Below are 13,081 nucleotides of genomic sequence, written 5' to 3'. Positions count from 1 at the left end.
ACTGCAAGGAGATAAAACCAGTCAATTCCAAAGGAAATCAACCCTGAATGTTCATTGGAAAGAATGATGCTGAAACTGAAACTCCAATACTTTGGCTACCTGATATGAAGAGCCAACTCATTGGAATAGAACCTGATGCTGGCAAAGATTGAGGGCAAGAGGAGAAGGGGATGACAAGGATGAGATGGCATGAAATGAAGTGAAGGACAGGGAAGCCTGGCATGCTTCAATCCATGGGATCTCAAAGAGTTGGACGTGACTTAGTGACTGAGCAACAACAATCTGATTATTATTTAAGGTTTGACATCTTATTATTTGTTCAGTGGTAAGTTATGTGAATCGTTTTTTGCATGTCTTTTCATGTTTATTAGAAAGTTTGTGAATTATTTATGTTCTTTCTCATTTTAAAAATTAAGACTGTTAATATGTTTCTGCTGAATTAATGGGCTTCCCAGGTGCCACGTTTGGCTACCAATGCAAGAGACACAAGAGATGTAGATTTTATTCCTTGGGTGGAGAAGATCCCCTGGAGTAGGAAATGGCAACCCACTCCAGGTATTTTGTATAGTTATCTCTTGTCTATAACATGTACTGCAAAATTTTCTTCCACTGTTTTTCAATTTTCTTTATGGCATTTTCTAATTTGGTTTATGGGGTTATTTGCTTTTAGAGAATTTGAATTATTAGGTTCTCAAATGAATCAATCTTTTCTCTTAATGGTTTCTGGGTTTCATGTCATTATTAGAAAGGACTTTTTCATTTTAAAGTTATGAAAATATTCTTTTTGTTTTTACACTTATATCTTCAATCAATTTATCTGGACTTTATTTTTTGAGCATAGCAAGAGACTGTGTGTTCAGATAATGGTTGCTTTAATTCATTAGCTATTCTGCTTTTTATTTTATTAATTTATTTTAATTGGAGGCTAACTACTTTACACTATTGTGGTGGTTTTTGCCATACATTGACATGAATCAGCCATGGGTGATATGTGCTTTTTAACTCACAGATTTTAAATAAAATCTTTATTATATTCTGTAGTTTCATAATTCTTTTCTCCTGGCTCTGGGCTTTTATCTATTGATCTTTACATATATTTTGTGCTATTACCATATGATTTTGTTATTATGACTTTATAGTAGGTTCATTCATTTAGTCAGTCCTTTACATGTATTAAGCACTGAGTGGGGACCTGGAAATGCAGCACAGAGCAAGAAAGATAAGGTCCTTGCTCATATGGAGCTTAGTGAAGAAGACAAACTGTAACAAGCAAGTAAAGGGAAAATTACAAATTGCGCTGAATTCTATAAAGCTAATAAGATAAAGTGTCACAAAATTGCTTTAGACAGGATGCTCTTGGAAAAGATCAGCTGATTAGCAACCTTAATTCCATCTGCAATCTTAATTCTCTTCTCTCACATAACCTAACACATTCAGAGGCTCTAGGAATGAGGACATGGATGCCTTTGGGAGCCCATTATTTTGCTTCTCATAGGAGAAGAAGAGACTGCAACTTTGTGGGAATGTGGAGTACTGGATGAAGATGCAGGAGGTGGAAAAATACACTCTTGTTTACCGTGGTAGAGAATTTAAATTTAAACAAGAACCAGTCATGGAAATGTTTCCAGAGGAATCTTCCATGATTTGATGTAGATTTTAAGTGACATTTAAAAAAAAAATCAATGTTTTATTGCTAATACCAATAATTTACAATTGGAGGTGAATTTTAGAAGAAAAAATGTAAAAATACTTCTAGAAAATGCAGCAGCAATTTTTGTTGAACCCACACTGAATTTATATAAATATTTGGTAAGTGGTATCTATAATATTGGGTCTTTTCAGTCAATATAGTGCAAAAATATATCTTTTCATTTATTCAACATTCTGCATTAAAATTTTGTTTATTTTTTATCTTGGAATTGTACATTTCATATTAATCTTCAATGTTTTATAGAATTCAAAATATTTTAATGTGATATAACTGACAATTGTTACCTAAATTAAGTGCTGTTGATATTTGTATTTACTTTTTAAACAATCTGGCAACCTAGTAAAAATTTATTCTAATATTTTTTGCTCAACAAATTTTGGCCTTTCAGTTAGACAATTTTCATATAAGATTTATTCTTTCCTTTAATTATTTATACAACTAACATTTTTCTTAACAAACTGCACTGAAAATGTGTAGAATATCAATTAGTAAGTAACGAATGCTTAATTTTATTAACTACTTTATTTTAGCACTCTCCATTAATGTGTAATACATTACACACCAGATTTATGATATTGTTCTATTCTTCTCTTCCTGGAACAAATTAACACTATTCTTGGTTAAGTTTTTTTTCACTTCTGTTGTATTTTATGAAATAATACCTTTAAAATATTAATAAATCATGTATATGTATGTGATGTTGATGTATCATAGCTTTTATGCCATCTTTGTTCATTGAATAATAGAGTTATTACAGCTTCATAATGAATGTTTGAAAAGTCTCATGTTTTCTATGCTCTGGAGGAGAATAAAAATCTTGATTCTTTGCCAAAACCTACCTGGAAAGTCTTATGGATCAGGTGCATTTGTTATTGGTTTTTGTAGACTTTCTCAACAGCCTTCATTAAGTAGGTAGTTATTTATACAATAACCTATTTGTATTTAAAAATTTATTGGTATAATATACTTTATGCCTCTACAAAATTTTAACCCTCTTTATCTTTATCATTATCTTTTGTTTTTTGCATTTAAATATTCTTGGGAATTATTACAAGGTTACAATTTTCTTAGTATTTTTAAAAATTAGATTTTTGAAATCTAGTGTACTTACTTAAAATATTAATTTGCACTTTATTGTTTATTGTTGCTGCCATTCAACATTTTGGAGGAGAAGGTTGACTCAGAAAACACACAGTGGAACAGATTTTCATAGAATGAGAGACTCACACTCTATTCAGAAAGAAAGAAATATCTACATTCATTATCTATTTCCCTGCTTAGATTGAATGTTTTAAAATTTCAGCTCTTACATTTTTTAATTCCTTTGATTCCATTATTGATTTATTTGTGATACTATCTTGCTCTTGATTTATGGTTGCAATATGTTCTCAATTTCTACCAAGAATACTAATACTCGCTCTGTTTTTCTATATTAATCCTATTTCATTAGAGAAAGGAATTTGTCTTTTTGAGCTTCTTTTCAGGATATGAGAGTCCTCCAATGTTACATTATCCAATGATAGTGCCAATTTTTTGAATTGATGGCATAAATCCTTATATTGCAGCTGGTGTGGACTTCCTCTGTAAAGCATTGTATTAAGAGTCTATGTAGCTGTGTTACTGGGTAGATGGGTTACCTTCTTTTCTCTGTTAAAAAATCAATTTTCATTGCTTCAAGCATATTTTTTAGCTCTACCAACACATTGGGGTTTTTTAGTTTGGTTTTTGTTCATTTTGATTTTCTTCACTATGGAAAAACCAGACACCAATGCCTTGAGAAGCCATTCGTTTCCTGGCTATGGTAGAGCTGCTAAGGTTCTTTGGTTTGCTTCCTGGTGTCTACTTTTTAAATCCAGCAAGCTTCCATCTTCTGATGGTGGGATACTAGAAGTATCTATTTCTGGCCTGAATTTTAAGTGGTAAAAGGGTAAGGCAGGATTTACTGTAAATATTAAAGCTTCTGAGGATTTTATGGCTGTGCCGAATCATTTTAACCTGCGTGTGTATTGTGGGAAGAAGTTAGCTGGAGAACTACTTATCTCTTTTCTCTATCCTAACACCAATAATCAGTCTGCTTTGGCAGAATTCCCTCTTTTCTTGGTGACTCTTCCAAGCCAAATCCAAACATGGTGGAACTGCTACAGCCAGGTCTGTCTGTGCACAGAACTCTTGCAATTTCTCTGCTCCACATTGCCTCTCTGTCATTTCCTCTTTCAACCCTAAAATTTTTATTTGGTTGAAAAATATATTATATTTATTCTTTAGGATAACTTTTCTCTGCTTGAGTTCAGTAATGAGTGATAGCCACTTGATGTCAAGGAATTTTCCATTTGCTTTTCCACTGATAGTACGTGTCTCTGTATAATGCATTATTTCTTTCCCTAAATTTTTCTTACATGTACTGTTAATTATAGTATTTAGGAAAGTAGGTATGTATCTAAATCTACATGTCATCACAAAGTTGGGTTCCTTTAACAATTAATTTGGGTTTTCTATATGTGCCCCTTCTTCCAGCAATTCTTTTCTAGAGCATTCTAAACTCTCATGCAACAGGATGTGGTTTGACAATATTAATGCAAGTTATAGAGTTAAGGTAAACTATACACGAGATCTGCAGGTCCAGAGTGATGGAGAACAATTTGTTAGGCATCTCATTGAAATGTGTGGGGCTAATGGCCCTGTTTGTGCTGAAGTCTACTTTTTCAGTTTCTGAAAATGTGATTATACAAAAATACTTTCTATATTTCCTACAGCTCCATGTTGAAAGATTTAGGACCGAGAATTCAATTCCTTCAAAAACTCATGCAGAACTCTTCTATTCTTCCCAAAAGTTCTATTTATTTTTGTGGCTATCAGATGATATATTGCCTTAATCCCCTATGTTCAGATAGATAAAGTATTATTTAGCTATATTTTGCAGATGTGACACCCGAGGCTCATAAAATTTAAGTAAAATCTCAACCTATCTACTGAGAAAATGCTAGATTCAAACTGTCTCCTAGTAGAGCTCTGTTTCTTCTCTATAGAATTATCTCTCTAAAGATGAATGAAAATATTTAATCTATAAATATTTTATCAAGCATATAATCTTGCAACATGCCAATATGGCCATGAGAAACAAGCAAAAGTAAACATTACATTAATATAGAGAGTTTGCAATTATCAAGTTGAAGCAAGGTGCAATGAAGATATAACATTATCTATATCATTTTGCTCATTGATGAAGATAATATTCATTATAAACAACTAAAACAAGAGCAGAAAGATCTACAGTAAGCCTGGTTTTTTAGAGTGAAGATAATATATTTACAATGTTATAGAATAGAAATTGGTTCAGACATGTTCACCTATAAAGGTTTCCTAGAACATCCTACAAAATTCGATCTCTCTAGAAACTAGTGCCTGCCTTGTGTCATTGTGGAGGCTTCCTGGGTTCTGGATGGCTTCTTGGCTTCAGTTCTTTACCATGGAAATTGGCATCTAAACCACTTGGCTCTGTATTTCCTTGACCCCTGGCTGCCCCTGCCCACGCCTGTGACCTGGGTCTTTACCAGAAACAGAACCTGCTGCTCACTTGCTGCTTTTTAATACTGACTCTGCAAATTCCTGATCTAGATTCTGCTTAGCCTGGCAGTGAGTGTCAGTGGGGACATATGTAGGCAAAGCAAATGGGTGGTTATATAACTGACCAAACAAACTGTTGCCAAATTGAGTTCAGACAGAGCATTTATTTTGATGAGTGTTAAGTATATAGAAAAGGAGTCTTTGATCAGAATTTTTAATTTTGTGCTTTCAGAGTTTGATATCCATACAATAAAGGGACCCTAACTTTGCCTTTTTGAGCATGCAATTATCACTCAATGCATTCCATAGAGACAGTTAAAATATAATCTGTATCCCAAAGAGCTGTTGTAGAAAAGATAACTGAAAAATAGTAAATCTCAAATGGTATCATTCTGGATGTAAGACAATCTATAAATAACAGTGAAGTCAGTTCAGTTCAGTCACTCAGTCGTCTCTGACTGTTTGCGACCCCATGGACTGTAGCATGCCAGGCTTACCTGTCCATAACCCACTCCCAGAGCTTGCTCAAACTCATGTCCATTGAGTCAGGGATGCCATCCAACCATCTCATCCTCTGTCGTCCCCTTCTCCTCCTGCCTTCAGTCATTCCCAGCATCAGGGTCTTTTCTAATGAGTCAGTTCTTTGTATCAGATGGTCAAAGTATTGTAGTTTTCAGCTTCAGCATCAGTCCTTCCAAAGAATATTCAGGACTGATTTCCTTTAGGATCGACTGGTTTGATCTTCTTGCAGTCCGAGATATTCTCAAGAGTCTTCTCTAACAACAATCTTTTAGAAACAAGCAGACAAAATTCTTCCATTTTTAGCAACTTGTTTGGCACAAAACAGTTTTCTGAAGACATTGATTATAGTTGGAAATCAAGTCTCCCTAATTACTGTCTGGAAGTAGTTTTAAAATTTTTAAATTTCCCTTTTATACTTGGTTGGTTCAGAACCACAAGTTCAAAATCCCAATGGACACATTTAACTCCATGTTCGCCTCTGGGTTAGGATGAAATATATTTTCTCTCCCTCTCTCCCTTTCTGCTTTCTTCCCTTCCTCCCTGTCTTCCTGCTTCCTTCTTTCTTTTTCTATTTCTCTGTCTCTATTTCTTTGTCAAGCTAAATATTTATTACAGACAGTAGTTAGGGGGATTTGATTTCCAACTATAATCAATGTCTTCAGAAAACTGTTTTGTGCCAAACAAGTTGCTAAAAATGGAAGAATTGTCTGCTTGTTTCTAAAAGATGGTTGTTGAATAATATTATAGAGGAAAATATCTTATCTCTAAAATAAAGACTATTCTATCCCAAGTGTCAATCTGCTATCAGAAATATAATATAAAGAGGTCAAGTTTTATAAATATTCTAGTTGCTCTTTGTCTTTATTTATATTTAGAAAAATAGGCATTCTATGGCCATCATCAAGAAGTCAAGAAACAATAAGTGCTGGAGAGGGTGTGGAGAAAAGGGAACTGTCCTACCCTGTTAGTGGGGATATAAATTGGTACAACCACTATGGAGAATAGTATGGAGATTCCTTAAGAAACCAAAAACAGAGCTACCATATGGTCCAGCAATCCCGTTCCTGGGCATATATCTGGAGAAAACCATGGTTTGAAAGTATACATGCACCCCAATATTCACTATTGTTTACAATAGCCAAGGCATGGAAGCAGACTAAATGCCCATCAACAGATGAATGGATAAGGTGACTTCCCTGGTGGCTCAGAGGTTAAAGCGTCTGCCTCCAATGCAGGAGACCTGGGTTCGATCCCTGGGTTGGGAAGATCCTCTGGAGAAGGAAATGGCAAACCACTCCAGTACTCTTGCCTGGAGAATCCCATGGACGGAGGAGCCTGGTAGGCTACGGTCCACGGGGTTGCAAAGAGTCGGACACGACTGAGCGACTTCCCTTCCCTTGCATCAGGTGGCCAAAGTATTGGAGCTTCAGCATCAGTCCTTCCAATGTATATTCAGGACTGATTTTCACTAGGATTGACTGGTTTGAACTCCTTGATGTCCAAGGGACTCTCAAAGAGTCTTCTCCAGCACCACAGTTCAAAAACATCAATTCTTCGGTGCTCAGCCTTCTTTATGGTCCAACTCTCACTTCCATACATGATTACTGGAAAAGCCATAGCTTTGACTATACAGACCTTTGTTGGCAAAGTGATGTCTCTGCTTTTTAATACACTGTCTAGATTTGTCATAGCTTTGCTTCCAAGGAGCAAGCATGTTTTAATTTCATGGCTTCAGTCACTGTCCACATTGATTTTGGAGCCCAAGAAAATGAAATCTGACACTGTCTCCACTATTTTTCCCATCTATTTGCCATGAAATGATGGGACCAGATGCCGTGATCTTTGTTTTTTGAATGTTGTATTTTAAGCTAGCTTTTTCACTCTCCTCTTTCACTGTCATCAAGAGGCTCTTTAGTTCTTCACTTTCTGTCATTAAAGTGGTATAATCTGCATATCTGAAGTTGTTGATATTTCTCCCAACAACCTTGATTCCAGCTTGTGAGTCATCCAGCCCAGCATTTTACATGACGTACTCTGTATATAAGTTGAATAAACAGGGTGACAATATACTGCCTTTAAGTGCTTATTTCCCAATTTTAAACCAGTCCATTGTTTCACGTCCAGTTCTAACTATTGCTCTTGTCCTGCATACAGGCTTCTCAGGAGGCAAGTAAGATGGTCTGGTATGCCCATCGCTTTAAGAATAGTCCACAGTTTGTTGTGATCCACACAAAGTCTTTAGCATAGCCAATGAAGCAGAAGTAGATGTTTTTCTGAAATTCCCTTGCTTTTTCTATGATCCAGGGGATATTGGCGATTTGATCTCTGGTTCCTCTGCCTTTTGTAAATCCAGCTTGTACATCTAGGTTCAAGTACTACACCTAGCTTGAAGGATTTTAAACATAATCTTGCTAGCATTTGTGTAGATATATACTTTATTTTTTTTTATTTTTACTTTATATTGGAGTATGGTTGATCATCAACTCAATGGACCTGAATTTGTGATCTAGTGAAGGACTGGGGAGCCTGGTGTGTTGCAGTCTATGGGGTAACAAAGAGTATTAGCTACTGAACAAGAACAACAGAATAGCTGGTTTACAGTGTTGTGTTAGTTTCAGGTATACAGCAAGATGGCTTAGTTATATGTATATCTATTATTTTCAGATTTTTTCCCCGTAGGTCATCACAGAATATTGAGTAGAGTTCCCTGTGCTACACAGTAGATCCTTGTTGATTTTCTTTTTTATATATAGTAACATAGTCATTTGCTTTTAAATCCTTTTGATAACGTGGTTCACTTTGTCCCATGGTTCCAAACAAAATGTACTTCAAAGAATAGTTCCCAAAGCCTTTCGTTTGGGTTCATAAATATAACATATACCTGAATATAAGGTAAAAGTTTATTTTCTCCAAAATGACTCTCCCAAACAAAAGGTATATACTTCTGCTTTTCCAAATCTTCCATATAATGGAATACTCTCTCAATGACTTTATTTTGACCAAGAAAATTATATTTTGGGAAAGTCAATCAGCTTTTAATAACATCAGTAAATGCTGGTTCAGATGCCCATAGAAGTATCTTGGTGGAGTCAAATACAGATGCTAAGAAATGTAACATAAATTTAGTGATGGGTGTAATATCACAGTTTTAAGATTGTACATTCCATACAGCCTTTACAAATGTTTAACTGATTTTATGAATTAAACTAAAGATCTATTTGACTATTTTATCTCATTTTTAAGTCAACTAACATCTTCCTTCCATCTCCTGTGAATTTTCTCATTGACATCTATCTATCTATCATCAATCAAACAGTCAGTCCTGTAACCAACCAAATCAATTGAACACAGCATTGATGTATAATTGATATGGATTATCTTGACTATATATGAAAGCGTAATCAATTTACCTTCTATATCCAGGTTTAGTTTCTTTAAACTCTAAAAGAAATTGCAATCATCTTTCCTACAAGGTTCAACAGTAATTGTCAAGGAAGTTGGATTCACGGGGCTCTCAACCCCAGAAAGGTTTGGAGACTATCCATGCTTACACTACCTCTTTTCCTCATTCATCAATGGGACTAACTTAATAGAAAAATTGAACCTTTATAGAAAGTTAATGTTTTAAGCAATTTTAGTAATTTGTATTTTTTAATCTTCTTTGAGCCTCTGTTAGAATTTGCCCTTCTTCTATAGCTGTTTTTACAGTGTGAACATATATAGTATATTGTGAATGAAGTTAGCTGAGATTTAGGAGTCTTCAGCATTATCACTTTCCCCTGGGCTTCTATTGGTCCTCTGTGAAACAGAGGAGACAGAACCTTTCAGGCTTTAGTACTATTCGTTCACACACAACCATAATAGACTGTTAAATGGGTATGACATCAAGATGGGTGGTGGTCTCTTTTCCTTTAGAAAATAAGTATTTTATTAGATAGAGTTGGTCTAAGAGTGAGTGGCATAGTAAGTGTATATTGTGATTTTCAATAGAAAAGATGATGCTAAAGCTTATTATTTTTTCCTCTCTAACACGAAAGTACTGGTAAGGGGCTACAATCCATCCACATTGTCAACAAATGCCCAGTTCAGTTCAGTTCAGTCATGTCCGACTCTTTGTGACCTCATGAGCTGCAGCACGCCAGGCTTCCCTGTCCAACACCAACTCCAGGAGCCCACCCAAACTCGTGTCCATTGAGTCGGTGATGCCATCCAACCATCTCATCCTCTGTCGTCCTCTTCTCTTCCTGCCCTCAATCTTACCCAGCATCAGGGTCTTTTCAATGAGTCAGTTCTTTGCATCAGGTGGCCAAAGTATTGGAGTTTCAGCTTCAACATCAGTCCTTCCAATGAACACCCAGGATTGATCTCCTTTAGGATTGACTGGTTGGATCTCCTTGTAGTCCAAGGGACTCTCAAGAGTCTTCTCCAACATCACAGTTCAAAAGCATCAATTCTTCTGAGCTCAGGTTTCTTTATAGTCCAACTCCTCCATCCATACGTGACTACTGGAAAAGCCATAACCTTGATTAGACAGACCTTTGTCGGCAAAGTAATGTCTCTGCTTTTTAATATGCTGTCTAGGTTGGTCATAACTTTCCTTCTGAGGAGTAAGTGTCTTTTAATTTCATGGCTGCAATCACCATCTGCAGTGATTTTGGAGTCCCCCAAAATAGTCTCTCACTGTTTCCACTGTTTTCCCATCTACTTGCCATGAAGTGATGGGACCAGATGCCATGATCTTAGTTTTCTGAATGTTGAACTTTAAGTCAACTTTTTCAGTCTCTTTCACTTTCATCAAAAGGCTCTTTAGTTCCTCTTCACTGTCAATGTAAACATTAACTGTATATGCTTAATTAATGACATTAATAATTGTGGTCACATCTCTACATTTCTCTTGTGAGGAGGAAAACAAGAAGAGCTGGATATGACTTCATGATTCTGTGAAAAATACATCAGTAACTATCATGGCTATTGTGAATAGATGCTCTCAGTTAACTCTGTGATTAGAAGAGACTTCCCTGTGGGCTTGGAGATCTTGTCTTTACACTAATTCCTAAGAGGCAGAGTGTGTTTTGTTTTCCACATCTCAGTTTGTGAAAGTTATTACTTTCCCTTCTAAACTTAAATATTCCACATTCTTTCCCTTCTATGACTGAATATTTTCACTTCCAACTTGTATTTACTCTAAGAGTCAGATAATTGGAAGATAATTCCAATTGTAAACATGATGCTTTCACTGCAGCAATAAAAGTTCATCTGCCTTTCAAATTACAGAGAAATGGTGTAGTTATCAGAAAATAATCATAATTCACATACATAAAATCACAATTATCAAAGGGAAACTATAAGTCTAAAACAGAAGTGGGCTACAAGAAATTCAGTTTCTTCCTTTAATTATTTATTTATTCATTTATTAATGATGTCTTTTTAGATTCATCCAAGAATTTTTACAGACAACTATGTATCAAGCATTGCCCCTAGAATTTCTAAAGGTCTAAATACAGTGACCACATCACAGAAACTTCCAGGTAAAGAAAACTAGAAGGTATATTCCAGTTGTGTGCTGGGAGCCAGCTCACGAGATCCCACCCATGACAGAGTCATGAGAAAGAGGACTGATTTGAGCACGGCTTCTCAGGCCTCGGGGATTCTCGAGAGGCTGCCTCAGTGCTCACCTTAAAAATTAGATCTCTCTTTCTGACGCTTGCTATAATAGACCTCTTCTTGTCTTCTGTGACTTGGACAAAAGGCTTTTCCTGATTCTCTTCTGAAATAGATCAGTCTGAAACTCAATCAACAAGGCCCCTGAACGGTAGCACCCTAAATAAAATTATCTGGGATATAGAGTATGCTGATCTAAATTCCTTTTGCTAACATATTGGTTTGTTTAATAAATGTACCTGTGCTTTTGGAGCTAATGTGCATGACTGTTCCTTAATAATAAAACAGCATTGAGAGCCTCCACACGAAAAGCCCCTATGGGCACAAAACCCTTCGCAGGAAAAAAGGCTTGTTGGGAAATATAGGAAATGTTGCTTTGTGAAACTGTTGCTTATTCTATATTTACTCGCTATGTTTTTACTCTTAACGTATTTAGCCTATATAATAAAAACATAATAGTTGAAGATTTATATAAATAGAAGTTTAGCTGTAATACAAATAATGAGACAATTGTTGATTTAACTGAAGATTCTTACTTAGAGCTGACCTTCAGCTTGCTGTTCTATGACTTTATGGGACCACATTCTTTTCTGTTAAGCTCAAGGCGTAAAGTACCGAAAACAGGTTTTGCCTTGAAACTTTCTATTGATGGGTTCTTTCCTGCTGTGCCTGATACAAAAGTGTTCTGACTGATCAACCCTTATCAATAGGAGAGTCACAAGATGTTGGCAGGCCCCCAGGCCAGAAGATGATGTAAACAAAATGAACTAAGATATGCAAACGATGTCGGTAAAGGTCAACACTGTTGACCCATTAAGCTGATTTGATATGACTCTATACATTTGTTTCTTTGTACCACTAAAGATATAAAAGCTGTCTTAAAAAACAATAAAGGCGGGAGACACTTGGAAACACCGAGACTCGCTGTGTCTTCTCATTCACATTGCCGACGCCGTCCATCCTGAGCGAACCCCTGGACCAGCTGGAGCAGGACTCCGGCAGTTGTGTACTAAGTGGTGTTATTACTACAAGGTCTTCTCCCCATCCAGCACCCGCCTCAACTTACACATCAAAGCTTAGAAGACATCCTACATCAGAGAAATCTTTGTTAAACGCTTTTCAAGCTTATCTAAGCAACAGCACCCCCCAACACACACACACACACACACACACACACAGACACACACACACAATCATTAATTTTTAGCTTAAACAGGTAGGGAATTATTATCATTAATTTTAGTAAAAAATTTTCAAGGACATATGCTGCTTTGTTTAATAAATTGAGAAGAAATTGAGATGACTTGTAGTTACTGAGAAAGGGAATGAAGGAGGGGACTAAATATGTAAAAAAAAGGCGCCTTGAGCTCCTGCTAAGTAACTTCAGTTTTGTCCAACTCTTTGTGACCCCTCAGACTGTAGCCGGCCAGGATCCTCTGTCCATGGGATTCTCCAGGCAAGAATACTGGAGGGGTTGCCATTCCCTTCCCCAGGGGATCTTCTTGACCCAGAGATGAATCCAGTGTCTCTTGCACTGGCAGGCAGGTTCTTTACCATTCTTACCTGGGACAAAGAGAAGTTAAAGAGTAGGCATTTTGCAAGTGAGAATTGTAGAGATGGTGG

The 13,081-nt window shown here is 36.2% G+C and overlaps 1 non-coding gene across 1 annotated transcript; it reads left to right on the top strand.

Moving 5' to 3' along the window:
- Positions 1 to 6,990: 6,990 nt before the first annotated feature.
- Positions 6,991 to 7,062, top strand: TRNAW-CCA (transfer RNA tryptophan (anticodon CCA)). Its single transcript has one exon. It is a non-coding gene; the product is annotated as a tRNA-Trp (tRNA).
- The last annotated feature ends 6,019 nt before the right edge of the window (positions 7,063 to 13,081 follow it).

The sequence above is a fragment of the Giraffa tippelskirchi genome, chromosome 8 (genome assembly GCF_054371585.1).
Source record: "Giraffa tippelskirchi isolate mGirTip1 chromosome 8, T2T-mGirTip1v1.2.pri, whole genome shotgun sequence".
Lineage (NCBI taxonomy): Eukaryota > Metazoa > Chordata > Mammalia > Artiodactyla > Giraffidae > Giraffa > Giraffa tippelskirchi.
Note: the sequence above shows the minus strand (reverse complement) of the source record. Positions and strands in the feature narration are given on the sequence as shown.